This window comes from Lissotriton helveticus, chromosome 7 (genome assembly GCF_964261635.1).
Source record: "Lissotriton helveticus chromosome 7, aLisHel1.1, whole genome shotgun sequence".
NCBI lineage: Eukaryota > Metazoa > Chordata > Amphibia > Caudata > Salamandridae > Lissotriton > Lissotriton helveticus.
The window spans coordinates 807,795,331-807,813,789 of NC_136068.1; positions in this window are offsets into that span (position 1 = coordinate 807,795,331).

The following is an 18,459-nucleotide window of genomic DNA, read 5'->3' on the forward strand; positions in this document are numbered from 1 at the left end:
ACCTGTTTTAAATATATACTTAGTTTTATGGGCCCAGGAGAGTATGTTGAGCAGGTGAGCTTGCGCTCTATCACACGCACAGGTACTGGTTACATAGACTTATATATAAAACACAACATGCAGGTATAACAAGAAAGGGGATTTAACCCGAAACACGACAATTAATTGTTTTTATACGTGTTATGCATTATACTTGTAAAATCCGTTTCAACAAACGGGACCATAAGTGGGTCAATGGTTGCCCTAGGCGATATACAGTGGTATTCCTCATGGCGGGCAATATTGTTTGTATTGGCCTTAGGAAAGAGGGTGGGGAAACAAGTATCAAGCATTTATGCCGATATCACTGCAATCAGAGTTTAACAGAAAGCAAGCATTGTTTTTACACTAACAATTTTAGTTGCGAATAATATGCTATTTTAACCTCTGTAGTTACCATTGTTTCATAAATTGTATTTATTATGAATTTTATATACATCTTTTTATCTTAATATCCAAAACTTGCACTTGGTCTTTAAAATCTGACATATTCAAGGCGAATGAACTACAAATTTTTCTATGTCTATAGATACCACGCTCACGTGATTGTTTGTAATTTGCACCTGTCACTTTAAAAACTGAAACTCAACATGAGTACAATGTCATGTGAACAGGGCTCGGACGAGCCGAAATGTTATGGCGACATCAGAGGAATAAATAATTAATTGCACCAACCCTTTGGTCCGTGTCCGTTGTTTGAGGAGAGAATCTGTAAGCACAACGCGGAAGACAGTAAAATGTATATAAAAATATATATTTATATATACATATATATATATATATATATATATATATATATATATATATATATATATTTTTCCCTCCGATTCCTCGTCACAAAACAAGGATGAACGACACCGAGTACTGGCCACAGGTAGTTTATTGTGTCAGCTGTTTCGGACGCGTTTCGCCTGACCAGCAGGCTTGATCACCGTATGTGTGATTGGGTGGGGGTGAGTGACTGTGCAAAGATGTGTGAATAGTTGATTCACTAGGTATATGAGGTTAAGAGTGCATGTGGAAATAGTTCTTTGGGTGAGTGAGTATGTTTATGACTGTGTTGATGAGCAAATATATCTCTTAGTGATACATGTGCAACAAAGTAGAAAAAATAAAAAGCAGTGTATGTGACAGTTGAATATAAAAAACTATACAGAAGAATCAGTGATTGTCAAGGTTACAAGCACCCTTACCTGTAGGTCGCTTGTAGTGTGTTTTCGCAGAGACGTTATGGACCAACTTCCCCAAATTCTAGGCAACACCTAGTGATTGATTTCTAACACTGAGGTAATCAAATAGAAATCAGGGAGGTAGGCCGGATCGTGGACGCTACCTGCTTCCTTGTTGTCGACCTGCGAGGCAATAAGGAAAACTTTTGTAAAACCAGTTCCTGGCTTTTCTACTTGAGTGTCCTATAACTAAAGTTAAGGGTCTGTTATCTAACTGTTAAGCAAAGGCCTACCTGCGACTAGTAAGAGTCCGGCGTCGCGTCCGAGTTGTCGTCGTGAAGGGTAGAAGCTGAGCAGGGTTGTTGTGATGCAGAAGGGATGTCAGGTAAAAAGACTCTCCACTGTAAAGTAATAATGAAGAACAGGCGAATGAGTTACTTCCCTTCAAGCGCTTGCATCACACTTTATACCTAACCATTAATTAGCCACTTACTCAGTATTCTCAGCGTTCTGTTCTTTTCCTTCACACCCTAGGTAAAACAATATTTAACGAGAAACGATTTGCAAAATCACATTTATAAACAATGATTGCCCCAAAAGATCGCTTTGATACTTCTCAAAGCCTTAAAGTTCTTGCATTCAAATAATTCCAACAATGTCTCTATTCTCTATCAACAAGTTCCCAAAAAGGTATCCAGGTAAGTCTCTCAGTTCTGTGGATCGACTGTAGCTTGCTTGCGGTGGGCGCCTGGAGATGCAAACAAAAGAAGGAAATGCCACTTAGCTTAAGCGTCCTGCATGTCCGACGCGCGAAGGCAGGATGAAGACCTTCGGAGTTTCCAGGGCGTTGTCCGGCGTCTTCAGGATCCAGAGCTCACCAAATCGAACCTCAGGAGGTCGGGGGCAGAAGGCAAAGCGCTGAACGTCGTTGGGTGTGGTCTTTTATAGCAGAGCCACACCCAGGGAACGGTGACGCATCGCGCACCAAATACCTGCGTGCCGGTTTCAGCGTGCGCCTCACAGCGTCTTCCCGAAGCTTCCCAGTCTGGCTGCCTCTCTCCGCAAAGTCACTCGTTTGCCTGTGAATGCAACCAAATCTCCCCACCAGGCTTATTCGGCATTCCTCGGACCCTGACAGCCCTGACAACAACATCATCAAAGAACACTTGGTAAAACCAAATGATCCCAAGAAATGTACAAAAACACAAATAGTATGACAAACTGCAGATGTGCATTAATAACACCATAAATATAAACACTCATGACACACTTGGAGTGCTGGTAGCACGGGACAGGGGTGGGTTTCTTACTTGGGCAACACTACTCATACGTGAGTTGGATGAGAGCAGGGCCAGTGATTCATGACAGTACTCCCCTCTCAAGAGCCCTCCCAAAATCTGCGGAACAGGCTTTGGTTTGTTTGGATTACGAAGATGAAAGGTCCTGAGTAATCGGGGCGCATTTTGCAGGTTTGAAAGAGGTTCCCATGTTCGCTCTTCAGGACCATAACCCTTCCAATGTATTAAATAAAACAATTTCCCTCGAATTCTCTTTGCATCTAAGATCTTTTGAACTTCGAATTCAGGGACTCCATCAATAAGTATGGGTGCGGGTTTCTTTTTAAATCTAGTCATGGGATTACAAGGTTTGATCAATGATACATGAAACACCGGATGAAATTTGTACCTAGCCGGTAGGGTTAGTTTAACGCTAACAGGATTTATAATGTTCTCAACATTAAATGGGCCGATAAATTTGGGACGAAATTTCTTACTGATTTTGATGTTTAGATTCTTTGTGGATAACCACACCTTATCTCCAATTGAGTAGGTAGGTGGTGGTTTTCTGTGTAGATCTGCAGTTTCTTTTTGACCTTCTTTTGCTTGGGCTAAATGATATTGAGCCTGACTTTGTACATGAACTAACTTTGTAATGTGATCTTCTAATGATGGTATTACCGTAGGGATTTGCACCTTTCCCGGGATATTCTTAGGATGGAATCCATAACTGCAAAAGAAGGGCGAAAGAGTGGTGGAAGAATTATCCATGTTATTGAAAGCAAATTCTAAGACCCATAAAATTTCTGACCACTCCCTTTCTTCTTCTGCTAAAACACACCTCAAGAACTGTTCTATGGTTTGATTGGTCCTTTCGGTTAAACCATCTGTTTGAGGATGGTAACCAGAAGATGTGCGAATGTCCATGTTTAGAGTGTCTCCCAACGTTTGCCAAAAGTGAGAGATAAACTGTGGACCCCTATCAGAAATTATTACAGAAGGAATACCATGTAATCGAATAATTTCTGTAGAGAATACTTGAGTTAACTCTTTTGCAGAAGGAATTTTCTTTAATGGGATGAAATGAGCCATTCGAGAAAAATGGTCAACCACTGTTAAAATGGTGTCAAAACCTTCTTTGGTCTTAGGCAGTTCCACAATAAAGTCAAGAGATAGGGTGTGCCAAGGTTGGGGCGGAATTGGGAGAGGAAGTAGGAGACCACTAGGTGCTTGATGTTGTGTTTTATTCTGTGTGCACACTACACAAGTCTCAATATAGGATTTTACATCGTTTAACAAAGAAGACCACCAGAATTTCCTCTTAATCATCTGACTGGTTTTAGTCACTCCTGGATGTGCCGACATCAAAGTGTCGTGATGTAATTGTATCACTCTAGTTTGCAGTTCTTGTGTAGGTACAAAAATTTCTTCGTTCATATACATTAATCCTTCTTTGGACTGCATCAGAGGATACAAAGTACACCATTCTTGTAACGTCTTTTCTAACATCTTTTTTTTGATGTCTTCCATTACATCAGTAACAATCACTCCCACCTTGAAGCAATGATCAGGCAGTACAGGTTGAATTTTTTCAAGAGAACATTCTTTCTCATCTGAAATTCCCAAACGTGACAAAGCATCTGCTTTTAAATTCTCTTTTCCGGGTCGATACGTAATGACAAAGCTGTAATCATTAAAGAACAGTGTCCATCTCAACTGTCTAGCAGTGAGAGCTTTCACTGATCGCAAAAACTGCAGATTTCTGTGGTCTGTATAAATTGTAATTGGATGTCTTGCCCCTAACAAGTAATGGCGCCATTCTTCAAAGACCGCTTTTATGGCTAACAACTCCTTATCGGCTATGGCATAATTCTGCTCTGTAGGGGTCAGTTTCTTTGAAAAATATGCGATTGGGTGCATCTGACCTGTTTCCTTATGTCTTTGAGATAGAATGCCACCAATGGCAAACTGGGAAGCATCCGCTTTTACAATGAATGGATTGGAAGGATCAGGGTGCATTAATACTGGAGCTGTGGTAAAGTGCTGCTTTAGATTCTGAAAGGCTTCTTCAGCATCATTACTCCATTCAAATTTTGTATTTTTTTTTAACAATCTAGTAATTGGGGTTATCAAATGGGAAAAGTTACAAATGAAACGCCTATAGAAGTTAGCAAACCCCCAAAAACTTTGTATTTGCTTAACTGAGGAGGGACTGGACCAATCAAGGACTGCCTGAATCTTTTTTGGATCCATTTCAATTCCTTTTGGACTCAAGACATATCCCAGGAATTCAACTCTTGTGGTGTGAAATGTGCTTTTTTCGAGTTTGATGTACAAGGAGTTGTCAAGGAGTTTTTGAAGAATAGCTCTTACTTGTTGCACATGTTCTATGGTGTTCTTGGAATAGATGAGAATATCATCTATGTACACGATGCAACAGATATCTAAAAATTCCCTTAAAACCTCGTTTATAAAAAATTGGAAAGCTGCGGGAGCATTACAGAGCCCGAATGGCATGACCTGGTATTCGTATAAACCAAACTTGGTACGAAATGCTGTTTTCCATTCGTCACCACTGCGAACCCTGACCAAATGGTAAGCTCCTCGCAAATCCAATTTAGTATAAATGGTGGCGTCTTTTAACTGGTCTAATAGTGTAGGGATCAAGGGGAGTGGATATCTGTTCTTGATGGTAACATTGTTTAAGGCTCTATAGTCGATGCAGGTACGTAACTCACCTCCCTTTTTTGGGATGAAAAAGAGAGGGGAGGATACAGGAGATTTAGAATGTCGAATAAATCCATTGGCCAGATATTCATCTAAATATTCTCTTAGATGCTCGTTTTCTTTCTCGGTGAGCGCATATATTCTACTACACGGCAAGGTGGCCCCTGGCACTAAATCTATTCGACAATCGAAATCTCGATGAGGTGGAAGAGTGTTGGCCTTTTTTTTGTCAAATACATCGTGAAGGTCAGAATACTCTTTAGGAACTCCTTCCAAAAATAATACACTTGTTGAGGTCAAGGGGAAATTACTGCCTTGGATTAGTAATTTAGAATCATGTGTCATTAGACAAGATGATACACAATAATCTGAGTCAAATAACAAGGTTCTTTCTACCCAATCGATCTTAGGATTATGCTTAACTAGCCAGGGTATGCCTAAAATTAAACGAAATTGAGGGGCATCAATGATGTCAAAGGTTATGCTCTCTTTATGTTCATTTAAGCAACTCATCAAAAGAGTTTCGGTGTGGAATTGAATCAGTCCAGACGATAATTCCTTACCATCTACCGCTTTAACCACCTCTGGATGTAATTTTGACTTGGTTTTAAAATCTAATTCTTTCAAAAACATGGTATCGATAAAATTACCTGTAGCCCCTGAATCGATTAAAGCGTCAACCGTCCAGTCCTTCCCCTTTTTAGTGAAAGATTGTAAAGTCACTTTTATACTAAGATGATGGGAAGTTATTTCAGGAGTAATTGAGGCCAAACTAGAGAACGTACTCGACAAGCTGACCTCTTGGTTTGTCGAGCCAGTTAGTTTTCCGACTGCTGTACTAGAGCTACCTCAAAATTCTTACTCTTGGGTCTATTTGGGCGTACAGGACATTCTTTAACGAAATGGCCAGACTTGCCACAATATAAACATTGATTTAATTTCCTTCTTTTGTCCTTCTCTTCTTTACTCAGGGGTCCTTTAATTGAACCTATCTGCATGGGTTCTACTCCTGAATCCACCTTGGGTGTGCTTTCAGTTTTTACACTGTTGTATCTCTCTTTAAAGGAGAACACTCTAGTTTCGGTCTTACCTTTCTCCCCTCTGCGTTCTAAAAGACGATGATTCAATTTTACCACTAAATCTATGAAGTCCTCGATAGTATCTGGTGGATCTAAAATCTGAGTGACCATATCTTTTAACTCGTCTTTAAGCCCTTTGTAAAAAAGGGAAACTCTTTTTTCCTCAGGCCAACGGGCTTCAATAACTAGCCTATTAAACTGGGATATGTAGTGTAATAAATCCGATGAACCCTGCTTTAGATGTAATAGTTCGTGATCTGCAGATTGGACAAAGACATGTTTGGCAAACAATTTCTTCATAGTGTTCTTAAATAGCCGAAGATTATAAAGCATTGGGTCATCTCGTTCCACAATTGGTACTGACCACAAAGCTGCATCACCTCCTAAGTACGACAGAATGAAAGCTACTTTAGAGGAATCATCAGGAAAGGCTGCGTGTTTAGCAATAAAATGCAGATGACATTGATTTAAAAAGATTGAGAATTTGTTACTATCCCCAAGAAACCTCTCAGGTGGAGCTAAAGGAACTGTCACTGGAGTCACAACTTGAATCTGAGTTGGTGTTGTAGACGAGCTAGAACTGGAATGCAAAGTTTGAAACCCTGGCTGAAATGTGGCTGGTTTCAATACAGATTTCTGAGTTTGGGAAAAATCCCAATTTCTAGAACCGGATTGTATACTGCTTTGAATATCGGTAACATCCCTTCGAAGGGCCGCATTTTCAGCTTGTATTGCCGTCAACATATTTGCAATGTCTTGCAAAGAATTTGCAATAGAAGAATCCATAACGTCTGGGCGAAAATATCTTCGTGGGCTTTGCCTTCTGTCAAGGTTACAAGCACCCTTACCTGTAGGTCGCTTGTAGTGTGTTTTCGCAGAGACGTTATGGACCAACTTCCCCAAATTCTAGGCAACACCTAGTGATTGATTTCTAACACTGAGGTAATCAAATAGAAATCAGGGAGGTAGGCCGGATCGTGGACGCTACCTGCTTCCTTGTTGTCGACCTGCGAGGCAATAAGGAAAACTTTTGTAAAACCAGTTCCTGGCTTTTCTACTTGAGTGTCCTATAACTAAAGTTAAGGGTCTGTTATCTAACTGTTAAGCAAAGGCCTACCTGCGACTAGTAAGAGTCCGGCGTCGCGTCCGAGTTGTCGTCGTGAAGGGTAGAAGCTGAGCAGGGTTGTTGTGATGCAGAAGGGATGTCAGGTAAAAAGACTCTCCACTGTAAAGTAATAATGAAGAACAGGCGAATGAGTTACTTCCCTTCAAGCGCTTGCATCACACTTTATACCTAACCATTAATTAGCCACTTACTCAGTATTCTCAGCGTTCTGTTCTTTTCCTTCACACCCTAGGTAAAACAATATTTAACGAGAAACGATTTGCAAAATCACATTTATAAACAATGATTGCCCCAAAAGATCGCTTTGATACTTCTCAAAGCCTTAAAGTTCTTGCATTCAAATAATTCCAACAATGTCTCTATTCTCTATCAACAAGTTCCCAAAAAGGTATCCAGGTAAGTCTCTCAGTTCTGTGGATCGACTGTAGCTTGCTTGCGGTGGGCGCCTGGAGATGCAAACAAAAGAAGGAAATGCCACTTAGCTTAAGCGTCCTGCATGTCCGACGCGCGAAGGCAGGATGAAGACCTTCGGAGTTTCCAGGGCGTTGTCCGGCGTCTTCAGGATCCAGAGCTCACCAAATCGAACCTCAGGAGGTCGGAGGCAGAAGGCAAAGCGCTGAACGTCGTTGGGTGTGGTCTTTTATAGCAGAGCCACACCCAGGGAACGGTGACGCATCGCGCACCAAATACCTGCGTGCCGGTTTCAGCGTGCGCCTCACAGCGTCTTCCCGAAGCTTCCCAGTCTGGCTGCCTCTCTCCGCAAAGTCACTCGTTTGCCTGTGAATGCAACCAAACCTCCCCACCAGGCTTATTCGGCATTCCTCGGACCCTGACAGCCCTGACAACAACATCATCAAACAACACTTGGTAAAACCAAATGATCCCAAGAAATGTACAAAAACACAAATAGTATGACAAACTGCAGATGTGCATTAATAACACCATAAATATAAACACTCATGACACACTTGGAGTGCTGGTAGCACGGGACAGGGGTGGGTTTCTTACTTGGGCAACACTACTCATACGTGAGTTGGATGAGAGCAGGGCCAGTGATTCATGACAGTGATTGTGCAAATGACTATGGATGACTGTATACTCGTAACAGTGATTTTATAAGACACTAAGTATGAGTTACTATCTGTATAATTAAATGAAGTAGTGTTTGTATAAGTGTGTAGCTGAGTAAATGTAAGTGTGATGAATAGTTTACATAAGTGAGTAGGATGACTGTATAAGTGAGTGGGATGTGTGCTGGTGTGTCAATGTTTATATAGGTGTATAAGTGCATTTGATAGTGTTCTATTGATTTGTAACATCTTGTATGAGTTAATTTATAGATGAGTGCTTAGATGTGTGTGTAGACCTAGGAATCACTGAGTGGGTTTTTAGAAATTTGTATTGGTGTGTCAATGGTTTCAAAAATGGTACTTTGAATTTTATACTAAGTGATTAAAGGTTATACTACTGTGTGATAAAGTGTATCAGATTGTCACGTGGATATTGTCATCAGTGATGTCATCAGTGATATCATTTGAAATGTCATCAGTGATGTCACTGACCATGTCATGAATGATGTAATATGTGAAATCATCAGCAGTGGATTGCGGGCGCGCGAGTTATAGTTAGTAGAACTAACTATAACGGAGGAATTTCAATGGTTTTGTACGAGTGAAATGTCCAGCTAACTATAACAGGCCTGAAACCGATGGTTTTTTCAGTGAATTTCTAAGGTTTTTTTAAATGCTAATTCCTAACTCTAACTTGTCTGAAACCTATGCTTTTTTCAGTGAATTTCAAAGGTTTTTTTAAATGACAATTTTTTAATTGAATAATAGTTATATTTATTTTTTTAATACTGATTTTCTACATTATTTTAACTATTTATTTTTACATATTTTATTTTTTAAATTACATTATATATTTTTGTTATGAATGAAAACATTTATTTTTTAAATATTGAAACTCAAATATTGTTTTTTGTTTTATATTTTTATTTTAACATATTTATATTATTTTCTTTATTGTTTTTATTTCTTCAATTACTGCACGGATCCTAGCCAAAATTTTAGGAATATTGAGAAGGATCCGCGTAGGGTGTGCGATGGGTGCATATTTTAGTGCACGATCACTATATGACAGATACGCAACTCCAGGCATATACAAGACACATCCGCGTGACGTCATATATGTGTTCGACGCGGTGGGTGCGCGACTCCGGCACAATTTTTAAATGTCTAAATTGATATATATATGTATTTAATATACATATTAGGGCAAGACATTATCTAAGCTAATCATAAAGATAATATATTTTTACTTTTAATAAACTTAAATTACTTTTAAATGCAATTTGGCGAAGTTGCATTGGGTGCGTGCTCCCTGTGCGCACGGTGCGCGGACCCCATGTGACCTGAAAGAAAAATATTTCATTGGTTCATAACATTTCCTATTGTAACTATTTAAGGACCCCACCCATTTCAATCATTCTTCTTAGACCTTATTAGGAGGAACATCTCTCACCTGAGAAGAACTTTTTTTGGCTGATTTCCTTTGTGCTATTTACTGAATTCTGCACACAATGGCTTCAGAACAGCAGCCAGCAGAGGACTCTGAGCATTCTTCGGAGGAATAATTTGTTCCTGAACCTTCACGCCATGAAAGACCGACATCGGTGGTGTGGAATTTTTTTTCCATCCCAGAAGGCCTAAAAAAGGAGAATGCAACAAAAGTCCCCTGCAGAATTTGCAAAAGGGTTCTTTCGAGAGGCGGTCCCACCAAGAAATATTCCTGCGGTACAGCTAGTATGTACAAGCACCTAAAGACTCTGCACCCCATCAATCTGGCTCAGGAGAAGTACAGAAGGCTGCAAGATAACCCTCCACCTGCGGTGGCTAGTACTTCTGGTACATCATGATTGCCAGCACATCCGGACATACGTCCAGAATTTGGTCAAGTAAAGATCCACTGCATCAAGTGCAACCAACTACTGTGGTACGGAGAGCAGTCTGTGAATCTAATCTGCACAGGACATAGAAATCATCGCTGTTAGATTTTTTTTTCTGAAGTTGACTGTTTTGTTCATCCTGTTCTCTTTTTTCTTTTGAAAACAAAAAGCAAAAAAATAACAAAATGGTTCAAAAAAGTACAAAAAATATATAAAACAAAAAAAGTTATTTTCAGAACTAATTTCTCTGGTTAAAAAAAGAGCTATATTTGTATGATAGTGTGTGAAAGTTTGGTTGAATGTATGTGTAGTATATAATTGACTGAAAGAATGCATTAGTAGTGTATAGTAAATGTATAAGTGCAGAACTATAAGGAAGTGCTGCAGCATGATACCGTAAGCTCTTTAGCTGCAACGTGCTGTGGTACTTCCAAAGCACAGGGATGCAACATATGTACATAAATATGTTGCACGTCTATGCTTCCCTCTTCACTGCTGCTTAAACTTCGGCCATGTGGTGACACAGGCACCCTTGCACCGTGGTGCAAGGATATTTGTGTCGTGGGGAGTTTGTTTTTGTGCAGGAAGACACACCTTCCTGCACAAAAATCAGTGATGGCATTTTTCTCCTTCAATGTATGCTGTGCAATGCAGCATACATTGAAAGAGAAAAAATAAGGAGAAATGAAAACAAATCTCCTTGTTGTGCCTTCCTACACCAACTGGAAGATGGTGCAGCATTCACACACATATCCATATTTATGATTTATGATAAATCTGGAGATGTGTCTTGTTCTATGAGTATTGTGTGCAAATACGCACAGCAAAACCTATTGAATGCCCCTTCAACGCAAAGTGGTGTGTGTTAGACCTGTCTGCCTTTGGGTAGTCCCTCCTAATGTACTATTTATTTTTGTGTCCCCTTTCTGCCCCTCATATCCCTTAATTTGTATGTCCACTGGATATTTTTGTGGTGTTGACCTGGGGTATAGATGCTCTTTTGCCCTCATAGTCTTTTTACCTAGGGCCCAGGTGCCTTTCCTGACTAAAATTCATCCAGACCTACAAAATGGTGGACAACAACTGCCATAACTGCCACTCCTGAGACTTGACCCATAGGGAAGAATAGGAACCCTCTAGAACCTTCTGGTCCCTTCTGGACCTCCTAGGGTCAGCCTATATAAGGCCAGAACCAGGGCGGCCATTTTGGGGGAAATGGTGTGATGTGAAGAGGAGAGTGGAAGGACAGGAGTATAGACGGTCGAGTGAGGAGACTGGTGCACTGTGGGGATTGACAGACCTGCTGGGTCACGGTCCCTGTTGTTGTGAGACTGTCCCTCATCTACCGAACTGACCCTGTCAAAGTGTGGACCCGAAAAATCCCTGCCGCAGAGGAAACCGGAGGGAATCCTATGTGGAGTTCCTGAGGGGAGGACAGTGAGATACCGCCAGGTGAGGGCGATCGAGGTTGCCTCTTAAACTAGGGCATGGCCTGAGTGGTGGGGAAGGAAGAAGAATCCCTACTCTTGCTAATCACCGATGTCCGGTTGAACTGAACTCGTGGCTTTTCCGGAAGTGACCCGTCTAAATCCGGCACTTCGGGTGAGGAAATACCAAGAGTTTACTTACCTCCTGGGCTGAATCACTTTCTGGTGAGGCGCCGCATTTCCCTGCCGAGAGTAGCGTCTCGAGCGCTGCGTAGACCAAGTGTGGAGCGGGGTGGTGCCATAAAGGAGGAGCGCTGTCCCGAGGCTGCGCATGCTTGGTACAGGCTTGGGCGGATCCTGAGGTGCAGAAGTGTCCTGTGCGCCACGCAGGCCCAGAGGAGGGCTGAAGGAACTCTCGGCTTGGGTGAAGAGCGGAGCCGAGTGGGTCGTCGGCCGAGCATGCCGGGTGAGGGGAACGAGCAAAGGAGGAGGAACGCCGAAGTCCCGGTGGGCGTACAGAGAGGTCTGACTACTGAATGAGTGAGCGTCTAGCTTTGGTAGAGCAACCAGAGCTGGACGGATTTGATTTCCTACACATCGGCAGGGTCTTTGAGTAGAAGTGAAGCAGAGTCACCGAAGCTCGAATTGGGCAACTAAGGGTTTACTAGACCTCCTGTCTCCTGACTGGAACAAGACAAGCTTTAGTTGGGTTGAAAGAGACCTGAACCCCTTATACTAACGCTGACTGCAATGCCGTATGTGCTGCTTTATAACTGAAAACAGAGGGGAAAGGTTACTGGCACTGTCCATGAGGCAGATCTTGCATTCTAGCTATTGATAGTAGTAATTCACCAACTGTCAGACGGAGAAGGTAGTACCTTGGTCAAAGTAAAGTGATGCTCTGATACAGTACCTGAAAAGTCTAAAGCTTCAAATTGAATCGCTGTACTAGCTTAAAGGTTTGAGAAACTGTGATCTGCTTAAGGTGAATAACCTGGGTGTCTAGAAGAAAGGGATCAGCTGAGGAAACATCTGTTATCACTGTAAATCTGCCTGTTTAGAATGCCTATGTTTACTGAGAGAACGGCATAGGCTGATTCCCTCAATCCACAGCTCACTCAAAATGTACTGTGTAGTACTGTTATTATACTGGTGGGTAAAGTAGTGCTGAATTCATATGTAAGTTGTCGAAGGAAGTAAAATATGACTTTGTAATGTGTTATCAAATTCTAAAAGTAGAAAGGATTATAAGGAGAAATAATGGTGTGAAAAAGATAAAGTGAATCAAAATATTTTTATAAACCAGTCCATATTTTTCCACAAATTTGGTGTAGTGTTGTTTTTGTGTGGAAGTGCATTGAGTTACTGCTGGGTGGAGCGCAAACTTTACACTTGTGCTTCTAGGGACTGACTGTCTTACCCTAGGCCAGGCTACCCTATGTGACTTGGTAACACTAGGTCCAACATGTTTGGTGGCTAGCGGTGGGATGAGAACTGTGGTTGCGACTACTCTGCAGTAACTGAGTGTATTCCACTGACCTACACCAGGAGTTTTCTCCTGGTGGACTTCCCAATTACTACTTTTGCTTTTTCTAAATTCATTCCTGGTGGTGGGTGGAGGTAGCTTCAAATTGCCCCTTGTGAATCTATTCTTTTTGTGTGCTTGTCCCTACATTGCTCTTCAGCAAAATGGAATTTGCTCTGGAAGAACTGGAAACTTATTCTGCAGCCCAGCTTAGGGACTTTTGTCAAAAGATGGGAGTGTTCTTTAACCGTGGTGCCAAGAAGGGGGAACTCCAGACCAGTTTGAGGGCTTGGGTGGCAGCACATGGAGAAGGAAGGGAGGAGGAAGAGGGGACGGACCGGGACACAGTCATAGGGGTAGAGGGATTGTTCCATCCTGAGATGGGAAATCTACTTCCAGGACCAATGACCTACTCAAGGAGGGGCACTAGTGTCTCCGGAGGAAGCTTGACCGAAGCTGAGCTAATAGACAGGAGGGAAAAAAGGAAGCTGAAGTGGGAGTTAGCCAGGTTAGAACAGGAGAGGGAGGAACAGAGGATGGCTCATGAGCTTAAACTAAGAGAGCTAGAACTCAAGGCCCTACAGTTAGGACCCTCCAACTCTCCGAATGGTGGCAGCGAAACCAGAGAACCAACCAGGGAATCCAGACCCTACCTACCTAAAGACATAGTTGCCAGCTATAGCCAAGAGGATGACATTGCCAAGTGGCTGGCTGCCTATGAGGTCTCATTAAGAACCCATGGGATCCAGGAGAAACACTGGGGGGCTGGGTTATACAAGTACATGCCTCCTACTGGTCGGGACACCTTGTTAGCCCTGGAACAGGAGGAGCAGACCCACTACCCCACCATGAAGGTAGCATTAATCAAAAAGTTTGGGCTAACCCCGGAGAAGTATCGCCAAAAGTTCAGGGGGAGCCACAAATTAAGCACCCAAAACTGGGTGGATTTCCTGGACTATGCGAGGAAGGCATTGGAGGGCTGGGTACAGGGCAGCGAGGTGAAGGACTATGAGGGGTTATATGACCTTTTTCTTAAAGAGCATCTACTCGAGAAATGTTTTCCCGAGCTGCGCCAACACCTGGTGGACAGCAAGCTGACCAACCCCCGGAAGCTTGCAGAGGAGGCGGACATCTGGGCAAGTACCCGGGTGTCCTCAAAGGGGACTGGAGGGGATTCCCAAAGGGCAGGACAGGGCGCCCCTCAGAAGAAGGAGGGGAGAGATAAAAAGCGGGAGTTCTCTAAAGGTCCCCAAAACAGTTTCCAGGGAAAGGGAACAGGTTTCACCCCTAAGGCTAACCCGCCCAGAAACCCTCATCCTGGCCAGAGCCAGCAGCCAAGGGTTGTCCACTGCTTCAAGTGTGGTGCTGTTGGACATTATAAGGGAGATGTTAAATGCCCAAAGAGACCACCCCCTCCCACCGGAGGAAAAGCCCCGGGAGTAGCTAGTGTAGCGCTCGGGGAGGAGTTGCCCTTAGATAAGGGGGGTGAGTGGGCGGGTGTCACCTTAGTGTCCCTGGGAGATCGGGAGAAGGTTCCTAAGATCCAGGTGCCCCCAAATACTACCAAGTATGGGCAATGGATCACCATCAATGGCCAGAGAGGGGAGGCTCTGAGAGATACAGGACCCAGTATGACTATGGTGAGGAGTCAACTGGTGTCTCCAGAGCAGGTGATTCCCAATGTACTCCACCCTGCCGCGATGGCTGACGGCAGAATGGACCACTACCCTGTGGCCGAGGTTCCCTTTGAGTGGGAAGGGGTTGCAGGTTCACTTCGAGTTGCCGTAAGCCCTGCCGTGCCAGTCGATTGTCTGCTGGGGAATGACATGGAGCACAATGCTTGGAGAGAGGTGGAATACCGGACTCATTCGGAGAAGCTGGTGTCATGCACGCACCTGTTATGTCTCGGAAGTGCCCTGGATCCACGATGCTATTCACCCTGCTTCCCCTCGTCACCTCCCGGGCGTCAGGAAGAAACACTAACACCCGAAATGTAACTAAGAGGAACACAGGGGAACAAAACAAGGGTAGGAGGGGGAGGGAAAGACAGACACTCCACAGTCTTCTTCCACGCTGGGGTATATGGTATCTTCTGTTATGACACTGCAAGAATATACAATAAACAATAGTGAGAACAAACCCCTCCCTGTGTTTTCCCTGTAATGATATGTAATACGTGTCTAATGTACCTTAGGGGAAGTGTAACGCCCCACGAAACAAAAGGAATACAAAGGAAACGACAGGAACTCCAAGTGAAGTTGGAACGGACTGTGTACGAAATGTCTGTACCTTTAAACACAACAACACGTGTTATATGTCAGTTTTCCCCGCATTAACCAAATCACGCTTCTTAGCGGAAAAGTGCACAGACACTCACCCTGCACACCTTCAAGGTGCGCCTCAATGATATATGAATAACTCCTCACAGAGTGGTGTGACAACACACGCTACTACGAGCATGAAACATAAAAGTAAACCTCTAAATCCTTGAGGCAAACAAACCGGAATCAACTTAAGAATACCACCGCTCACCGCGGTAAACAGAATTCAAAAGGGAAAAGGCAAAACAAAGAAACTCTTCCAGAAGCAAGCCGCTTCACGGAAGAACGAAGGCACCTACGAGTACTTGCACGCCAACCTTCTCCTAGCTCCTCGGACGCCGAAGTGAACCCGGAACGGGAATAACACACTCTAACTGAACGCGAAGCACTTCCTGTAGGTCGGGCGGGCTTATCACTCGAATACTAATCAGTAGCGCATGCGTGGTGCGAACGCATGCGCAAATGTGTCTCTGACGCTTCTTGCCAACCATGCCAATCAATAATAACCTGCCTGAACAGCGGAACGTACTCTAACCCGCCTTGCCGATTGTACTGCAGGCATGACAGCTGGGTACACCTGACTGGGCCTGTGTAAGCACAAGGTCTGCGACTGCCCAGAGAGGGAGTTTGCCTGGGTTGGAGCCTGGAACAATGGCCCAGCCGGCTGCCAAAAAGGGACAGACCCAAAGACAGGAGAAGCCTGCTTCGGCTTCCACGCCCGATGTGACAGATCGGCCACCTGCGGTGGTGAGCCAGGAGTTCGTGGAGGGGGAAGTAGTCTCCCTGGTGGACCTACCCATCCCTGCTGAGTGGCATGTGGAGGGAGGGCCTACCAGGGAGGAGTTCTGTAAGGGCCAGAAGGAGTGCCCTACCCTTGAGGGACTGAGGCGACAGGCCGAAGCCCAGGCAGCAGGGAACGTTGCAGGGTACTACCACATTTACTGGGAGGATGGACTCCTCTACAGTGAACCCTTGCCCAGTTCATCCCGGGCCTTGGTAGTTCCACAACGTTACCGAGCCTTTCTGTTAGAATTGGCTCATGAAATACCCTTGGCAGGACACTTAGGTCAGGACAAGACCTTTGCTCGGCTTGTCCCCCACTTTTACTGGCCTCAGATGAAAGTGGCGTCTGACACCTACTGTCGGACATGTGTATCCTGTCAAGCCAGTGGGAAAACAGGGGTGAAGCTGAAAACTCCCCTGGAACCACTACCTGTCGTTAGCACCCCCTTTGAAAGGGTGGGCATCGACATTGTGGGGCCATTGGATCCACCCACTACAGCTGGTCACAGGTTTATCCTGGTTCTGGTGGATCACGCCACACTGTACCCAGAGGCAATTCCTCTGAGGACTGTCACTGCACCTGTAGTGGCTAGGGCCCTGATGGGGATCTTCACCCGAGTGGGTTTCCCCAAGGAAGTTGTGTCTGACAGGGGGACCAACTTCATGTCAGCATATATGCGGGCAATGTGGAAGGAGTGTGGAGTGACCTACCGGTTCACCACACCCTATCACCCCCAGTCAAATGGACTGGTAGAAAGGTTTAACAAAACATTGAAGGGCATGATCAGAAGTCTGCCTGAAAGCCTGCGGAGGAAATGGGACGTCCTCCTACCCTGTTTGCTATTTTCCTACAGGTAAGTGCCACAGAAGGGAGTGGGCTTCAGCCCCTTTGAGCTTCTGTATGGGCACCCTGTACGCGGACCTCTCAGCCTGGTGAAGGATGGATGGGAAAAGTCTCCCAGGATGCCTCCCCAGGATGTGGTGAGCTACATGTTGGCCTTCAGGAGCCAAATGGCGAAGTTGTGGAAGGAAGCTTCTGACAACTTGGAGGCCAGTCAAGCTGTAATGAAGCAGTGGTATGACCACAACGCTCACCCGGTGGAGTTGGAGCCTGGCCAGAAAGTGTGGGTGATGGAGCCTGGAGAGCTAAGTGCCCTCCAGGATCGCTGGACAGGCCCCTTTGAGGTGTTAGAGAAGAAGGGTAAGGCCACATACCTGGTGGACCTTAAGACCCCTCGACAGCCCTTACGGGTGCTACATGCTAATCGCCTAAAACCCCACCATGAAAGGCCCGAGGTCATCTTGATGATGGTGACTGATGGAGGAGAGGAAGCGGAAAGCGAACCTCTCCCAGACTTGTTTTCGTCTCAGGAAAAGGATGAGTCGGTGGAGGGAGTGATTCTCTCCCCATCCCTAACTCCTGAACAGCGGGAGGACTGCTGCCAGATACTGGAGCAGTACTCTACGTTGTTCTCCCTTGTCCCGGGAAGGACCCACCTGTGTACCCATGATGTGGACACAGGAGACAGCCCACCAGTGAAGTCAAAGACCTACCGGCTGCCAGACAAGGTGAAGGCCAGCATCCACGGTGAGGTTACCAAGATGCTGGAGCTGGGAGTTATTGAACCTTCCAGTAGCCCCTGGTCCAGTCCGGTGGTTCTTGTGCCAAAAGCAGCTCCACCAGGCACCACTCCAGAACTGAGGTTCTGTGTGGATTACCGGGGACTGAACTCAGTTACCAAAACTGATGGTCATCCGATCCCTAGGGCGGATGAATTGATTGACCGGCTGGGAGCTGCCCAATACTTGAGTACCTTTGACCTCACTTCAGGGTACTGGCAGATCTCCCTTACTGATGGAGCAAAGGAAAGGTCAGCTTTCTCCGCGCCTGAGACACACTTCCAGTTCTGTGTGATGCCCTTTGGGCTCAAGAACGCCCCTGCCACTTTTCAGCGGCTGGTGAACCAGGTCCTCTCCGGAATGGAGGGTTTCTCCGCTGCTTACCTGGATGACATTGCTGTCTTCAGCAGCAGTTGGGA